This window comes from Castanea sativa, chromosome 4, assembly GCF_040712315.1.
Source record: "Castanea sativa cultivar Marrone di Chiusa Pesio chromosome 4, ASM4071231v1".
NCBI classification, from domain to species: Eukaryota; Viridiplantae; Streptophyta; class Magnoliopsida; order Fagales; family Fagaceae; genus Castanea; species Castanea sativa.
In genome coordinates this window covers 37,074,375-37,091,233 of record NC_134016.1, presented here as the reverse complement: position 1 = coordinate 37,091,233, position 16,859 = coordinate 37,074,375, and the positions used below count along the sequence as shown (strand labels likewise).

Sequence of the window (16,859 nt, the reverse complement as noted above, 5' to 3'; positions counted from 1 at the left end):
AGCTCTTAAAATAATTTTTTGGTAGTGCTCTAAAAAAGACTTATTTTTTATTTTATTTTTATCATTGAAAATCATATAAGAGAATCATTACTATTTATCAACCTTACTTGTGTCAATCTTAATTATGTTTGGTTTAACAAGACTTCTAACTCATGAAGATATCATTTGGTATACCAAGCACTCAACAATAGTAATCGCATTCTAAACAATAATTTTAAAATTATTTATCAAAATACCTAGAGACCAAATGGTCTTGTCTTTATGATTTTTAGATTCGGACCGTTCACTGAAACATAAAAGGAAGAGTTTCAAGGTTTTTAAGGTCAGACTGAGGTTGAACCAAATTCGAACCGTGATGATGTCATAATTAATTTAATAATTATATTTAAATAGATAATTTAACTAAAATAGTCCAATTAAATATAGAAATCTATATTTTAAATACATTTTTTCATATCATACCTTTCACAAGACAAATAAGAAATACCAAATCCTAAGCAAATTTAAATATAATATTTATTTATTTATATGTAGATTATTTAAATTTGTGATAATAACAATTATTATTGTTATTTTTGTTATTATTAGTATTATTATTATTGTGGAGGGTAAAAATGCTTCAATGCACATTTGGGTCTTGGGCCTGATTTGTTGGTATAAGTCTGTTCAATCAGAGTCTTTGTGGCCCACAGGCCAGTTCGCGCTGCAAGGGGCAGAGGAATTGTCCGAGGAGGAGTATCTCCTCGGACGGGCCCAGTAAAGGCCATGGGACGTGCTAAAGGATTTAGAGATAGAGTTCTGGAAGATCTGTTGGGTAAGGGCATGATCTAAGCACTCGTTAGAAGGAGGAACGTGTGAGAAATATCTAAGGAAAAAAGCTGCTACCACCGCATTAAAGGCCCTGCATCTACCTCCCTGGCCGCATTAATGGAGAAATGACCTCTGAACAGTAATATTCAGCTTTCTAGCTATTATTTGAAGACTTCAAGAAGGTGGTGGATGGGACAAGTATCTATGAGGAAAATCTGTGTTACACGTGGATGAAACAGGGAAGAAGAAGAAGAAGGTTATAAGAAGACAAGAGAGGAAAGAAGAAGGGGGACCTTTTTTGGAAACTAAAAAGTTGTAATCTTTTGCTTAAAGAAAGAAAGACAATACGAGTGGTCCTTGGCTTACGTCCGAGGAGAGTTTTTCATCATATTTATCTATTATTCGCATAGATCGCAGCATTTTAGTCTGTTTATTAACTCTTCAATATCCCTAACCTAGGTTTCAAACTCATATTCTACAAATTTCATTGTATAAGACTCTTTGGGCCTGAGTCCATCTAGGGATTGGACCAGGTACAAATTGTGCACTTACAATTGGCGCTGTCTGTGGGAATCTAGTGTTGAAGGAATTGGAACATCATGGCAGGCTTAGGTTCGCATCATGCAGAGTCTCAGGGGTCCTAGCGTGAAGATCATTTTGAGCGTCGGAGGGATTGAGAGGGAAGTGTGCATACAGTACACCCTGATGCAAGCCATTTGCGTGGTGGAAGCAGGGCCACCCATGAGGATGATGCCAAGTCCATGTAGAGGGAGATTGATCACCTTAAGAAAAATCTACGCTGTGTCAGACGAAGGCGGGCTTCACCTCCGTCCAATCCTTCCTTTGGGGGGTCCCAGGGAAGCAGTTACAGTCCAAAGTCCAGAACTCCCCCTAGCGAAACCTTCTTTTACGAGAAGGATGAGCTTCCAAGTCGTAAGCATAAGAAGTTTCCCTCCAGGGGCTTGGGAAACGATGCTATGAGCCGAGCATTGCACCAACTCTCCAAGTCACCCTTCTCACGCAGGATTGAGAAAGGAAGGCTCCCACGACGGTTCACTCAGCCCACCTTCACCATCTATAATGGCAGGACAGACCCAGGCGAACACGTGAGCCATTTTAATCAGAGGATGGCAGTACATTCTCAGAACGAAACCTTGATGTGCAAAGTCTTTCCCTCTAGCCTGGGACCTGTTGCTATGAGATGGTTTAACGAACTAAAGCCGGGGTCTGTCGATTCTTTCATGGAACTCACTAGGGCATTCGCGTCTCAATTAATTACATGCAGCAGAGTCCCTCGGCCTTTGGACTCATTGTTATCCATGGCCATGAGGGAGGGTGAGACTTTGAAAGCGTATTCTGACAGATACTGGGAAATGTTTAATGAAATCGACGGTGATTTTGACGAAGTGGCGATTAACACTTTCAAAGTGGGCCTCTCAACTGATCACGATTTAAGGAAATCTCTGACCAAAAAGCCCGTGCGGAGTGTACGTCGCCTCATGGATCGCATTGACGAGTATAAAAGGGTTGAGGAAGATCAACAACAAGGTAAGGGTAAGGCGAAGGTTATCCCTCAGGAGAGAAGGGATTTTAGGTCGGACAGGTACCATAACAATAAGCCGAGGAGAGATTTCTCTAGGCAATCTGGTTCAGCCGCTCCTCAAGTAGTTAATACCGTATTTCGAGAACCAGTGCACCAATTGCTGGAGAAAGTCTGTAAGGAACCCTACTTCAAATGGCCCAGTAAGATAGCAGGGGACCCTACGAAATGGAATCAGAACCTCTTTTGCCAGTATCATCAGGATGTGGGTCATACTACCGAGAATTGTCGAACCCTTTGGAACCATTTATAGCAGCTTGTTAGTGAGGGAAAATTGAAGCAGCACCTGTATCAACCCAACGGACAAGGAAATCATTCGGGTTCAAATAATTAGAAGAACAAGTCATCTCGATCGCCCTTGAGAATGATTAATGTCATCTTCGCTGCACCTGACAGGACCGGTTCCTGTCCTACAAGGGTGATGACGGTGTCACATTCCTAGGCCGAGGAGTCTGGCTCGAGGCTGAAGAGGATCAAAGGGAGTACGCCTATTTTGGGATTCTCTGATGAGGATAAGGTTGGGACTATTCAACCACATGACGATGCCATGGTGGTCACATTGAGTATAGGGAATTATGACGTCAAGAGGGTGATGGTCGATCAGGGTAGTGGTGCGGATATTATGTACCCTGACTTATTTAAGGGGCTTAAGTTAGAGCTGGAGGATCTCACTCCCTATGATTCATCGTTGATAAGTTTTGAAGGGAAGGCTGTCATACCAAAGGGACAAATTCGTTTGCCCGTACAGTTTGGCCCGAAAACGGTCGATGTAGATTTCATTGTGGTTGACACATATTCTCCATACACGGCCATCGTCGCTAGGCCTTGGCTGCATGCTTTGGGTGCTGTCTCTTCGACTTTACATGTTAAAGTAAAATTTCCCTTGGGTGGATCGATTGAAGAAATTCTTGGTAGCCAATCAGTAGCAAGGCAATGCATATCGGTCGCAGTGCTGCATCAAGCCGAATCAGAATCCTCGACCTCGGCTGTGAAAAACTTATAGCAATTAACAACTCTGGATGCGCTCGGTGCAGTGACAACAGAGGAGGCCACGTGTGAAGAGTTGGAAAGATTTCTCATAAATGATGACCCCGAAAGGTTCTTTCAAGTTGGGATACGGCTACCACACCAAGAGAAGATGGAATTGGTGATGTTTTTGTAAAACAATATCGATGTTTTTGCATGGGATTCCTATGAGGCTCCGGGGGTTGACCCAAGTTTCATTTGCTATCATTTGAACGTTAACCCTGCCGTTATTCCCAAAAGGCAACCACCTCGGCGTTCTTCGAAAGAACATGCCGAGGCCGTCAAGGAAGAGGTGCTCAAGCTCAAAAGGGCTGGGGCTATTAAAGAAGTTTTCTACCCAGAATGGTTGGCGCATACTATCGTAGTAAAAAAGAAGAGCGAAAAGTGAAGAGTATGTGTGGACTTTACAGACCTGAAAAAAGCTTGCCCAAAAGACTTGTTCCCGATGCCTCGCATTGATCAGCTAGTGGATGCTACGGTTGAGCATCCTCGGATGAGTTTTTTAGATGACTTCCAAGGTTATCACCAAATACCTTTGGCGTTATGTGATCAGGAGAAGACTGCCTTCATTACTCCTACGGGGAATTATCACTATAAAGTGATGCCATTCGGTCTGAAAAATGCAGGGGCTACTTACCAAAGGATGATGATCAGGATGTTCGAATCGTAGCTTGGGAAGACCATTGAGGTATATGTGGATGATATGGTAGTGAAAAGTAAGACAGTACCTATGCATGTGAAAGATTTGGACGACACCTTTCAAACACTTAAGAAGTACAAGCTGTGCCTTAACACCTTAAAGTGTTCTTTTGGGGTGGGCTCTGGAAAGTTCCTAGGCTACATGGTGACTCATAGAGGAATAGAGGTAAATCTGGCGCAGGTCAGAGCCATTCAGGGCTTGCAACCACCTCAGAATCCGAAGGAAGTTCAGAAATTGACCGGGATGATTGCTGCTCTCAGCAGATTTATCTTTCAGTCCGCTGATAGGTGTAGACCTTTTTTCCAATTGTTAAATAAGTGGAAAGGATTCCAATGGTCCGAGGAGTGCGCTTTAGCTTTTCAGCAACTTAAGGAATATCTTTCCCGGCCACCCATCATGTCTCGGCCGGAGGTCGATGAAATCTTGTTTGCATACCTAGCTGTAGCTATCCATGCAGTCAGCTTGGTTCTGATAAGGGACGACGGTGGAGTACAAAGACCAGTTTATTATGTTAGCAAATTTTGAATGAAGTTGAGGTGCGTTATTTGCCTTTGGAGAAGGCATTTTTGGCCGTAGTCCATGCTACACGAAAGCTTCCTCACTACTTCCAATCCCACATCGTCGTGGTTTTGACTAAACTGCCTCTCAAGTCAGTATTGCGAAGTGCTGACTACTCGGGGAGGGTAGCCAAGTGGGAAACTATTCTGGGAGCTTTCGATATCAAATTTATGCCGCGCACCTCGGTGAAGGGCCAGGTTCTCGCTGATTTGGTGGCAGAATTCGTCAAACCATCGTTAGAAGAAACTGCAAAGGAATCGCACATGGATGAAAAATCAGTTGGCATGATCACATGCAAAGGGCCTCCAATTTGGAAAGTGTATGTTGATAGGGCAGCAAACCAGAGGAGATCAGGCGTTGGACTTGTTTTGGTATCCCCTGAAGGAATTACCTTTGAGAAATCATTGAGATTAGCGTTCTCGGCCACTAATAACGAGGCTGAGTACAAAGCTGTCTTAGTCGGTATGGATATGGTCCGGAGAATGGGGGGAAAGGCGGTTCATATGTCCTCGGATTCTCAATTAGTTGTGAGCCAAGTGACGGGGACCATGGAGGCTAGGGATCCAAGAATGCAAGAGTACCTGACCTAGGTCAAATGTTTACAATCCAAGTTTGATTCTTTCATCCTTTCACATGTTTCTAGAAGTGGAAACACGCATGCAGACTCGTTGGCCACTTTGGTGACGTCCTCGGCTCAGTGTTTGCCTAGGATTATCCTCGTTGAAGACTTGTTGAAACCGACTTTAACTACCACAAGTGTCGTCCATATCCATCTGATAAGGCCCGGACCTAGTTGGATGGACCCCGTGGTTTCTTTTCTAAAAAGCGATGTTTTGCCCGAGGAGAAGTCTGAAGTAGATAAAATTCGTCGAAAGGCGCCTCGATTCTGGTTGTCTGAGGATCAGAAGCTGTATAAACGCTCATTTTCCGGATTATACCTGCTATGTGTACATCCTGAAGCGACGGAGGCACTTTTGGAAGAATTGCACGAGGGAATTTGTGGAAGTCACACTGGGGGGAGATCCTTAGCCCATAGATCTCTGACTCAAGGATATTGGTGGCCCAATATGCAGAGAGAAGCTCAAGATTACGCAAGAAAATGTGACCAATGCCAGAGGTTTGCTCCCAATATTCATCAGCTTGGTGGTGTCCTTAATCCTTTGTCTAGTCCTTGGCCATTCACTCAATAGGGACTGGATATAGTTGGGCCTTTTCCGAGGGCTGTGGGAAACAAAAGGTGGCTACTCGTCGGAGCTAATTACTTCACCAAGTGGGTCGAAACTGAGCCTTTATCAAATATTAGGGATGTGGACTCCAAGAAATTTATCTGGAAGAACATTATCATTAGATTTGGGGTACCTCACACACTTATTTCAGATAATGGTGTGCAATTTGATAGTAAAACTTTTAGGAAATATTGTAATGACTTGGGCATCACAAATAGATACTCCACTCCAGCTTATCCTCAGGGAAATAGGTAGGCCGAGGCCGTTAACAAAGTTATAGTCAGTGGACTTAAGAAGAGGCTGGATGACACAAAGGGTAGATGGGTAGAGGAATTGCCACACGTTTTGTGGACATATCGGACTACACCGCGAAGATCCACTAGAGAAATACCCTTCTCCATGACTTACGGGGCCGAGGCGGTGATACCTTTGGAATCTGGGTTTCCCACATTAAGGACGAGTTCTTTCAGCCCGGGAAATAACGATGGCCTCCTGGAAAAAAGCCTGGATCTGGTTGAGGAACGGCGAGAGGCTGTCATGGTCCAAATGGCTTATTATTAGCAGAAGCTCAAACGAGGATATGATGCTCATGTGAAGCTAAGGCCACTAGCGCCTGGGGATTTGGTGTTGAGGAAAGTCATGGGTACTTCCAAAAATCCAGCGTGGGGAAAGCTAGCACCAAATTGGGAAGGACCATACCGGATCATTTCTGTAGCGAGCATAGGGTCATATCGCTTAGCTGATCTAGATGAAAAAATTGTACAACGCCCTTGGAATGTAAATAACCTACAAAGGTATTATTATTAATAAAAAGCACTTTTTTCGTTCGTTGTTCAAATTATCATTATACAGTTCGATTTACTTATTCCAAATATCAAACAGAAACTTGTTCATGTATGGTTCTCTGACCACATACCTCGTGAAAATTGATGTCTTATTGATTGTTAAACAGAACCTTAGTTATGTCGGGTCCTTAGACCTTCTACTTTGGGGAAATTAACATTTCAATTCGCTATTGCTAAATATCAAACAGAAACTTGGTCATGCATGGTCCTCAGACCACATACCTTGTGGAAATTGATATCTTATTGATTGTTAAACAGAACCTTAGTTATGTCGAGTCCTTGGACCTTCTACTTTGGGGAAATTAACATTTCAATTCGCTATTGCTAAATGTCGAACAGAAACTTGGTCATGCATGGTCCTCGGACCACATACTTCGTGGAAATTAATATCCTATTGACTATTAAACAGAACCTTAGTTATGTCGGGTCCTCGGACCCTCTACTTCAGGGAAATTAGTAGAAACCATATCTCATGAGTGTTGATGAGCTACAGTAAGTTTGATGGATTGCTTTATGCCCCAAACTAAATGCTAAATTAAGTTTTAGATTGTGTATTGTTGTATTACATATATTATGGTTTTGAGGCATAATTTACATATATATTCTAAGTGTATGTACTTTTATTTGAAGTTACTGCTAATCGAAATGTTGTAAAGACTTTACTATGTATTATGGGGTGGAGTTAATTGTTCCACTCAAGTGATTTTGCGCTAAGGAGAAGCGAATTAGTATTTTTGCACTGAAGGTTGGAAGTCAGTTGAAGATCAAACCTTTCCAATTTCTCATTAATTTTGTCAAGATATACACTCGAAATGAAAGCCCAATACAAAAATTATTACATGAGAAAAGGGGAGGGAGTCCTAACTGGCCTAGGTCTTAAACCCTGATGGGGGGGGGGTCCTGCTTGGATGTGCTGGCAGCCCATTTTGCTTTGCTGTCCTCCTCTGTTTGTTTTAGCTCTATTTCGAATGAGGTCTGGACTTGTTTCCCTTTGTCTTTAGCCACTAATGGAGGAACATTGGGCTCGGCATTCTTGCTCGGAGGCTTCTCGCCTTCGTCGCCTTGTTCCTTCTCTTTGTCAGAACCAGCAGGTTCTTTAGGAGTTGGAGTGGGCTTTGGAATCATGGATAGATGCGTTGAAGATGCTGTCTCGTGGGTAAGTGCGATAGGAGGAAGCTTTTTGAGCACTTGGATGTCCTGAGGAAGCCAAATGTTCTCAGGTTTCCTCAACTCAGAAGTTGTGGGAATCCCTGCCATATTCAGAGCTTCTGCCCACACTTGGAGGCAGTACTCCCTGCATAGCTCGGTGAACTCCTCTGTTAGTTGGTTTTCTGTCGCCTCAACCCCTTCTTTGTAAGCAGCCTTCTTGGCAGCCTCCATGTTTTCCTTAAGGGTACGAGCCTCTTCCCTCACTCGAGCAAGCTCCTTCTTCAGGTCAAAGTATTCTTGATGGGCTTTGGACAAGTCCTCGTCCTTTTGACGTAGAAGTTTGCGTTGCCCCTCCACTTGAGTTTTCATCGTTTTAAGGCTGGCCTCAGCACCATCTCTCTCCCTCTTCTCCTCTGTCAACTGCTTGGTTAGGTTCTCGTTCTCCGCAAGGGCTTGGCCTAAGGCCTTCTTAGTCTCCTGTCTGACCTCAAGTTCAGCTGCAGCCTTCTTCCGAGAGTCTTACACCCACTTTTCTGCAGTAAAGACTTCTTGTATGGCCTACGTTAAAGTGTTAAAATAAATGCATTATTGTTAAAGCAAATTCAAAGTACATGTGAATGATTTTTTCACTAAAGTGTAATGAAAGCAGTAAGGTGGGGGTAAATACGAGACACTCACCAAAGCCAAGTCCCTTTTGAGAGAGAGAAAAAGATGTGGTTGAGTCATCTTGTCTAGGGCATCCATGTCCTTTGGCATGAGAAGAGGCCGTTCCAAAGCCTCAGCCAGGTGATGAGCGTGTCTTTGCTGGAACGCCCTGATCCATGATTGGCAGGAGATTGGGGCCCCATCTAGCTTCAGTTCGGGAGACCAGTTGGCCTGTGTACGGTGTACCTCGGCTAAGTCACGGTTCTCCCCAATCTCTACTGAAGAGGCACGTCCCTTACCTTTGCCTACTTTCTGTTGTTGTTGTTGCTGCTTTAGTTTCTTTTGCCTCTCTATATCTGCCTCCTCGGTCTCGTTTTTCCTTTTCTTCTTAGGCTCCGGAATGGGAATCTTAGGATCAGAGGGAGGAGGGGGTGGTGGCAGAGGGGGAGGGATCTGTGACTTAACCGCGCCCTTTTTAGAGGCTTTCGTGCCCCTCTTAGACATCAGCTTCCTAAGAGTAGACATGTTGTCTTCCTCGGAGCTAGAGTCGGGTTGTGCTATTATTAAACCCTTTATGCCAGAAGTTTCTGCAGGCACGTGTTCTTCGTCCGAGAGGATGACGAGTTGATCCTCTCGAGGTCTCTAAGCTTCTTCAAGGCGAAACTGGTCAATCTCCTCGTCCAACGATTGTTGCGAGGACGCAGGTTCTTCTCGGATGGTTGTTGTTTAGGAATGTGCCGAGAGAGGAATTGCTGCGATGGGGCGAGAGTATAGGATGATGGAAGGGTCGTCTGGGAGTTCGTGGTTAGAAAGGAAGCCTCGTCGTGAAATATCTATCCTTTTGCGTCGTTGGTCTCCTGCGGTGATCGCGTTGTCAATCTCTTGGAAATCGTCTGATAAAGTAACGTATCCTAATATCAGGTGGGCTGCTCTCACTTGTAGGTCTTCGCTAACAAACACTTCGAATCGATGAACGCGATTGAGGTCCGCGACGTTGCAAAGACTTAGACGCGGTCGTACGTGTTGTTTATTTGTGAAAAACATCTGAGGAGACGAGCATGGTTAGATCAGCGATAAATATCAAAGAAAGGTGTAGTAATATGCAATATAACCAAAAAGGGTAAAGTTAATGGGACTAAGTCACATGTTAGGGAATCTAACTCCTATGGAGTCACACCTGGGTCTCCCCATTCGACTGGGCAGTGAGGGCTGTCAGACCAGTTTCCTAAGGGGATAAGATAGTCGTCTTTCATGCCTTTGTTGGATTTGGGAAGACAGGATATGAGCCTAACAATGCTAGACCTGGATTTAAGGTAGTATCCTACGCTTTTAAGTTTATGACACTCGTACATGTAAACGACGTCGTGCCATGTGAGGTTCAGACCCATTTGTTCATTTATAGCGTCGACACAACCTAAGACTCTAAATACATTTGGTGTGCACTGATTTGGACATAACTTATGGTTACGTAGGTATTCACTGGTTACGTTTCTCATGGGAAGGGTCATCCCACCTTCTAGGAATGCGATGATGGGGATGATAACTTCTCCCTCTCTTCTAGCGTTACCTATGGCTTCTACTGGGCAATATCTCAAGCCTATGTCTTGGAGAATTTGATATTTGGCCCGAAAACCCTCTATACCGGCGTCGGTATCTACTAAACACTTAAATATACCTATTTGGTGGGAGTGAGAATGAAAGTTTAGAGAAGGGGAGGGGTCTAGTTGTTGGCCGAGGACAAAAGCCGAAGAGAAATGAGTAAAGGAAGTTGAGAACTTATGGAAAATAGATATGCGATTCTTCACGAGCTTCTTGAGAGGAAAGAGAGTGAGTAACTCTTAGACTTGATTGATTTCTGAAAGGATGGATGGAGATTTGGTTTCCTAGGCGTTTTGGCGTGTGGGAGGTGGCCTCAAATCAGAATTATCCCGCCCAAATTTTTAGAGTGAACCCGGACCGTTGGATGCGTATCTCACTGTTGAACGTGGGGAACAAGACGTAACTTGCAGTCATTAATGCGAGTGTTCCGGGTTTCGAAGCGTCAGGGGCGGTTTTAAAGGAACGAAAGGACCCCTACATGTGTAGCGGTATGCGAAGTGTGTGGAGGGTGCACCGTTGGTTCAAAACTCCATTTCTCTCCTCAGATGGGGGGGAAAAAATGAAGTTTTAAGGGGCTATTGTGGGGGGTAAAAATACTTAAATGCATATTTGGGCCTTGGGCTTGGTTTGTTGGTATAAGTCTGTTCAATCAGAGCCTTCGTGGCCCACAGGCCAGTTCGCGCTGCAAGGGGCAGAGGAATTGTCCGAGGAGGAGTATCTCCTCGGACGGGCCCAGTAAAGGCCATGAGACGTGCTAAAGGATTTAGAGACAGAGTTCTGGAAGATCTATTGGATAAAGGTATGATCCAAACACTCGTTAGAAGGAGGAACGTGTGAGAAATATCTGAGGAAAAAAGCTGCTACCACCGCATTAAAGACCCTGCATCTACCTTCCTGGCCGCATTAATGGAGAAATGACCTCTGAACAGTAATATTCAGCCTTCCAGCTATTATTTGAAGACTTCAAGAAGGTGGTGGATGGGACAAGTATCTATGAGGAAAATCTGTGTTACACGTGGATGAAACAGGGAAGAAGAAGAAGGTTATAAGAAGACGAGAGAGGAAAGAAGAAAGGGGGACCTTTTTTGGAAACCAAAAAATTGTAATCTTTTGCTTAAAGAAAGAAAGACAATACGAGTGGTTTTCGGCTTACGTTCGAGGAGAGTTTTTAATCATATTTATCTATTATTCGCATAGATCGCAGCATTCTAGCCTGTTTATTAACTCTTCAATATTCCTAACCTAGGTTTCAAACCATACTTTACAAATTTCATTGTATAAGACTCTTTGGGCCCGAGTCCATCTAGGGATTGGACCGGGTATAAATTGTGCACTTACAAATTATTATTATTATTATTGTTATAAAAGAATTAGAAAGACACTTGCATTAAATAAAATAAAAATTTTAATTGAAATAATTATTATATACATAATTGTATTTATTGCCTTTTAAAAAAGGTAAATATTAATTAAAATTAGAGCAATAATAGTATCATAACGTTTTACACAAATTTCGTCGCGACTTATTTTGTAATGAGATGTGAATGGTAAAAATGTAGACTCATAATTTTTTTTTTTTTCCATTACTCATGTCTTGCAACATGGAAAATTATAGTAAAAATGGTGTAAAATATCGTGATAGCAATGTTACTTTTAAGAGAACTAGTATGGAGAGGTGTTTAGTTGTTATCTTACATCCTAATAAGCTACTCAAAGCCTACTTTATCCGGGTCTGTAAACTTAAAGAAATTTGCAAATTTTTTTTTTTTTGTTTATTTTATCAACATCAAATATATTTAATTTTAAATATAATTTTCAGCTCCGTATGCTAAAAAATAGATTTTTTTTCAGCTCCGTATACAATGCTCTAAAAATAGTTAAAATATTTATTGCGTCTATCAAAGCATGTCACATCATGTTGGGCTAAGCTGAAAAAAGATCTAAATCTAATTGCTGATAATTTTTGCTTTTATTAACAAATTAAAACCTTTTATCATTTCCAATGCTAGTCACGTGAAGGCCTTAGAAATACAAAAGAAAGAAAGAGAAACATAGTAGTAGTAGTATGCAGCAAAAAAGAGAGGAAACTCCGGAGTGGTGGAGATGGACAAAAGAAAGAGGAGAAGAAAGAAGAAGAAGAAGAAGCAGCAGCAGAAGACGAAGGCGTGACCGGCCGGTGACTGTGTTGGCAACTTGCTGGTTCAGCTGGGCGCAGTCCCTGCTTTGTTGTCTTCTTCTTCCCTGGTTTTGTTTTTCTTTCAAAACCTTTTGTTCAAGATCTGAAAAATAACTAGTGCATGCCGGCTGAATCTTTAATTTTGACCGGCATGCACTAGTTATTTTTGCTCATATTATGATTGTGACCTATCTAAGTGGTGACACAAATATAATATACTCTCATGTTGCATCATATCTCATTAACACTTGAAAAAATAAATAAAGATATAAAATTGTAGATATTTAAAAATTAAAACGATCGAACTAGTATTAAAAAAAATTAAATTGGATATTTGCCTCAAAATTAGACTATAATTAAAAGTTTCAAAATTTAATTTAGATTCTAATTGTATTTCAACTTTAATAAATATCTATGATAAAAAAAAAAGTAAACTAAGATCCAAAATCTAAAATAAATTAATCTTAAAAATTTTAAAAATTCATATATTTTTATATTATACTATGATTACTATCAATGGATTTGGTTGAAAATTATGAAACTGAGTGAATCTGATCCAACCAAAGCTTTAAAAAAAAAAAAAAAATCCTAATCATCCACCACTCATTTGCATTAAAGAGATATAAATAAATATATTAATTTTGGAATGCATTAATGATCAGAAAGAGCATTTTTTGTAACTCTTTCCACCACTAAGTTTTCTTTAAAACTCTAATGAAATGGAAAACAAATGATTAATAAAAACCTCTCCAAGAAGTAATTGAAAATTGGTACGTTACAAGATTCTGCTAGTACAGAACTACAGATATCAAACTCAGTCGTTAACTTTTCTATCTCAAAACTAGAATATGGAGAAAAATAAAAAAAACTGAAAATCTTAATCATGAGTATGCATTATCGAAGTGTAATAATTGAAAAAGGGTCAGGAAAAGTCGGCTGGGATATCATATTAATCATTGTGAGGAGTAGTCCCAAGTTTTTTTGTGCCTTAAGATTAAACTGTGATTCACGCTTACACTGACTCTACCCAGTTTCTTGTCCAACCTAGCTAGCTACTAGTATATCAGTATATCCTACAAGAATAAATAATCGTGGCACGCATGCAGATCATCTTGAAGTCCTTTTAAAATACATTTTAGTACCTGGTAGCTTAATATCCAGTAAACAAAAATTCCAAAGAATTCTATTTAACTGTGTTATGAATGATTATCTCATATTCATTAGCATACAACTAAATTCTCTAGATATGATACGTACACAGTGTACACATTATTGTGTAACAGTTGTTTTTTTTTCCATGTTATATAGTATACTTTTTCTTGTTTTGTAGAAAGGGTTAAGCATATTCTTTGAATGAAGTTTATGGTATGTTTTCTTCTTCTCAAACAAAAAAAAAAATTATGGTGTGTTTTTGCGTTAAAAACTATTTTATTTTCTTTTGTGTGTTTGTTTCTAAGAAAAAGAAGAATGTTAAATTGGACGTATGATTAACTGTAATTAAGTTTAATGTTCATCCAAATATCATTTATTTCTTACATTGTAACTCACACATTCACACACGGTCACTCATTCATGCATGGCCGGCGCACATTCCCCAATAAAATCTTAGTTTTGCATTTGATAATTACCCATTAATGCATGGTTCATGGCATATATTCCCATTGCGGCCTACATTCATATATGCGTCTATTCCCAAACAAAGTTGCCATTACTAGTACTCTCTCACACCTGAAAGCAAGAAAATCCATTCCCTCTTGCCCTTCGTCTCTTCATCACAATATCCTCTCTCAAGAAATGGGGAGTCAAACACTCAATGGTTGGTGGTCTAAGCAAGAACTGGTCTATGATATTGAAGAACCTCTCCATTTTTCAAACCAAATGCCCTCAGTGGATTTAAGGTAACATTCGGTTTCAATGTTTCTTCTTACTTTTTTTTGGTAAAATAAGCAATCAAATTGCACACCCAGGTTTTAATTTTAGATATATTTGATGTTGTATAGTGGATGTTCTTCACTGGATTGGCAATATGAATTGCCCATGCAAGAGTGTTTTTTTGATGTTGTTCCTTTGATGGCGAGTTTCCCTACTGACCCTCTCTATGCATCCTTGGATCTTGAACCAACCACAACCATTCAAGGTGATCAACAAAATATTTAAATCACATTATGAATATCTTTATATTACAAATTTACTATTGTTTTTCCATTATTCGTATTAGTTTTCAATAGTTTCTGGATTATGTGACAGATGACTTTTTCTTTAGTTGCGGAAATCGGCCTGAAGTTTGGAATGAAATAGTGGCTGGGTTTGAGCCCCAGAACCAGGCTTTAATACTGTCAAGTAACAATGAAAAAAAAGGCAAGGAAGTGAAGGAAGAGAGGAAGAAGAAGAGGTGCAGAGAAGAGAGATGCAGCAGTTCCAAAATGTTGTCTAAGGAAACCATTTCTCAATACTTTTACATGCCCATAACTCAGGCAGCAAAAGAACTTAACGTGGGATTAACACTATTGAAGAAAAGGTGTAGGGAGCTGGGTATTCGTAGGTGGCCACACAGGAAGTTGATGAGCCTCCAAATGCTAATCAAGAATGTGCAGGTACCCTCTCTCTTTCTCTCAATCTCTATGTATATATATATATATAAGCTAATGATTTTTTGTTATTGTTTTTTATAGAGATATTCACGATTTAATCCTTACCTCTAAAAAAAAGTATTAATAATATTAAGTTAGTGTTAGCAGCTAAAATAAAAATAAAAATAAAAATAAAAATAATGAATGTGTTGTTGATTGAACTTCTAGGACATATAGCAATAATTCACCAAAAAAAAGTTCATATAGCATATGTGATGTATGCATGTATGTATTTATTACTTAAAATAGTGCGTTAGTAGCTAAAATTCAAAATAATGAATTTGTGGTGTTGATTGAACTTCTAGTACATTTAGCAGTGTTAATGCATGTATGTGTTTATTACTTCAATCAATGTGTGGGTTACGCAGGAGTTGGATAAAGAGGAAGGGGAAGAAAGTGAAGCGAAGTTGAGGGAAGCAATTGAGATATTAGAGGGGGAGAGGAAGTTGCTGGAGGAAATCCCAGATGCACAACTTGAGGACAATACAAAGCGGCTTAGGCAGGCTTGTTTTAAAGCTAACTATAAAAAGAGAAAGCTCATGGGAATGGTAGATTCGCAATCTTGTTCTAGCAGCAATTGAGCAAGTATGGATGGTACTGGCGATGAGAAAGAAGAAGAAGAAGATCAAGATGATGAAGAAGAAGACTCGCTTGTTGGACCCCTTTTCTTCTAGCTGCATGATGTTCTGCTATAAAGGCTGAAAAAAGAGAGAGGCTAATCTACACTTGTTCTTGTTAATTTGCTTGATTAATCTTGGATTGATTTTAGATTTGTGCACACATGATATATGTTGCGAGTGAAACCTAAACTTTGTCGACCAAAAATCCGATGCTATCTGCACTAGCTAGGCCAGGGCCTTCTGTTATTTAACGTAAATAAACAGTTTGTTTGTATCAAATGCAACACTTCGAATTCTAGCTCTTTGCCTTAGCGTTTGTCCTGTTGTTTTTTTTTAATTCAACTCCTTAATTTGCTCTCTATATTTTTAAGAAACATTGTCTAGTGATATGAGAACTTTTGAAGAAAAATCCTATCTAGACGTCTTCCTTGCAATGCTGGAGATGGAAGAGACGGAGTATTTTTCGCAAATCACGAGAAACTGCCCATTATGCTGCTTCTTGGGCTAGAGAGTTACTTGCTCTCACTATGTGGGTAGTCTTCCAAATTTGGATAAGATTGTTTCACACTCATTATACGCTCTACACAGTGTCTATTATGTTCCGTATGATGTACGCGTTTCACACTCATTGTACCATATCTCCTAACTGGTTTGTGTATTTATTGGTTGTATTTAACCATTTCTTTAACAGACTGAGAGCTGAGCAAATTCAGGACTTTTTTGATGGACCAAACTGAAACTACACTTTCTGTTTCACTATCTCAGCTCAGGCTTGAGAGATGAAGCCATAAAGAATACCCATATTCGAAACTTTTTCAAGAACAAAACAGTAGGATACAGAAGCAAATCAAAGAAGTAAAAAAAAAAAAAAGTTTATAGTATATAGTACGTATATAGTCTAAACCAGTAAATTTAGAAACTTTGTCACTCTCTTTTGAGCTGAATTATTTGTTTCTGCATAATTATTTCTGTCTAAACCAGTACATATATAGTAAAAGTTTCTGCATAATTATTTGTTTTTGCAGAAACTGTTTTTTTTTTTTTTTCTGCATATTTCTTGCTTTTGCATATATGATGTGTTTTTGCATAGTGTTATTTTTCTGCATAATTATTTGTTTCCGCAGAAACTGTTTGTTTTTCTGCATATTTCTTGCTTCTGCAGTATAGGTTCGGTAATGTTGTAATTGTGGTCTGACTCCTCTGCATATTTCTATGTATTTCTATGTGTTAGAGATATATTAGCCCATTAGCATAAGCCCAAGCCTAATTCTACTT

At 40.1% G+C, this 16,859-nt stretch overlaps 1 pseudogene; it reads left to right on the top strand.

Annotated features, from left to right (window-relative positions):
• Window positions 1-14,128: 14,128 nt before the first annotated feature.
• On the top strand, window positions 14,129-15,638 carry LOC142632817 (uncharacterized; annotated as a pseudogene).
• The last annotated feature ends 1,221 nt before the right edge of the window (window positions 15,639-16,859 follow it).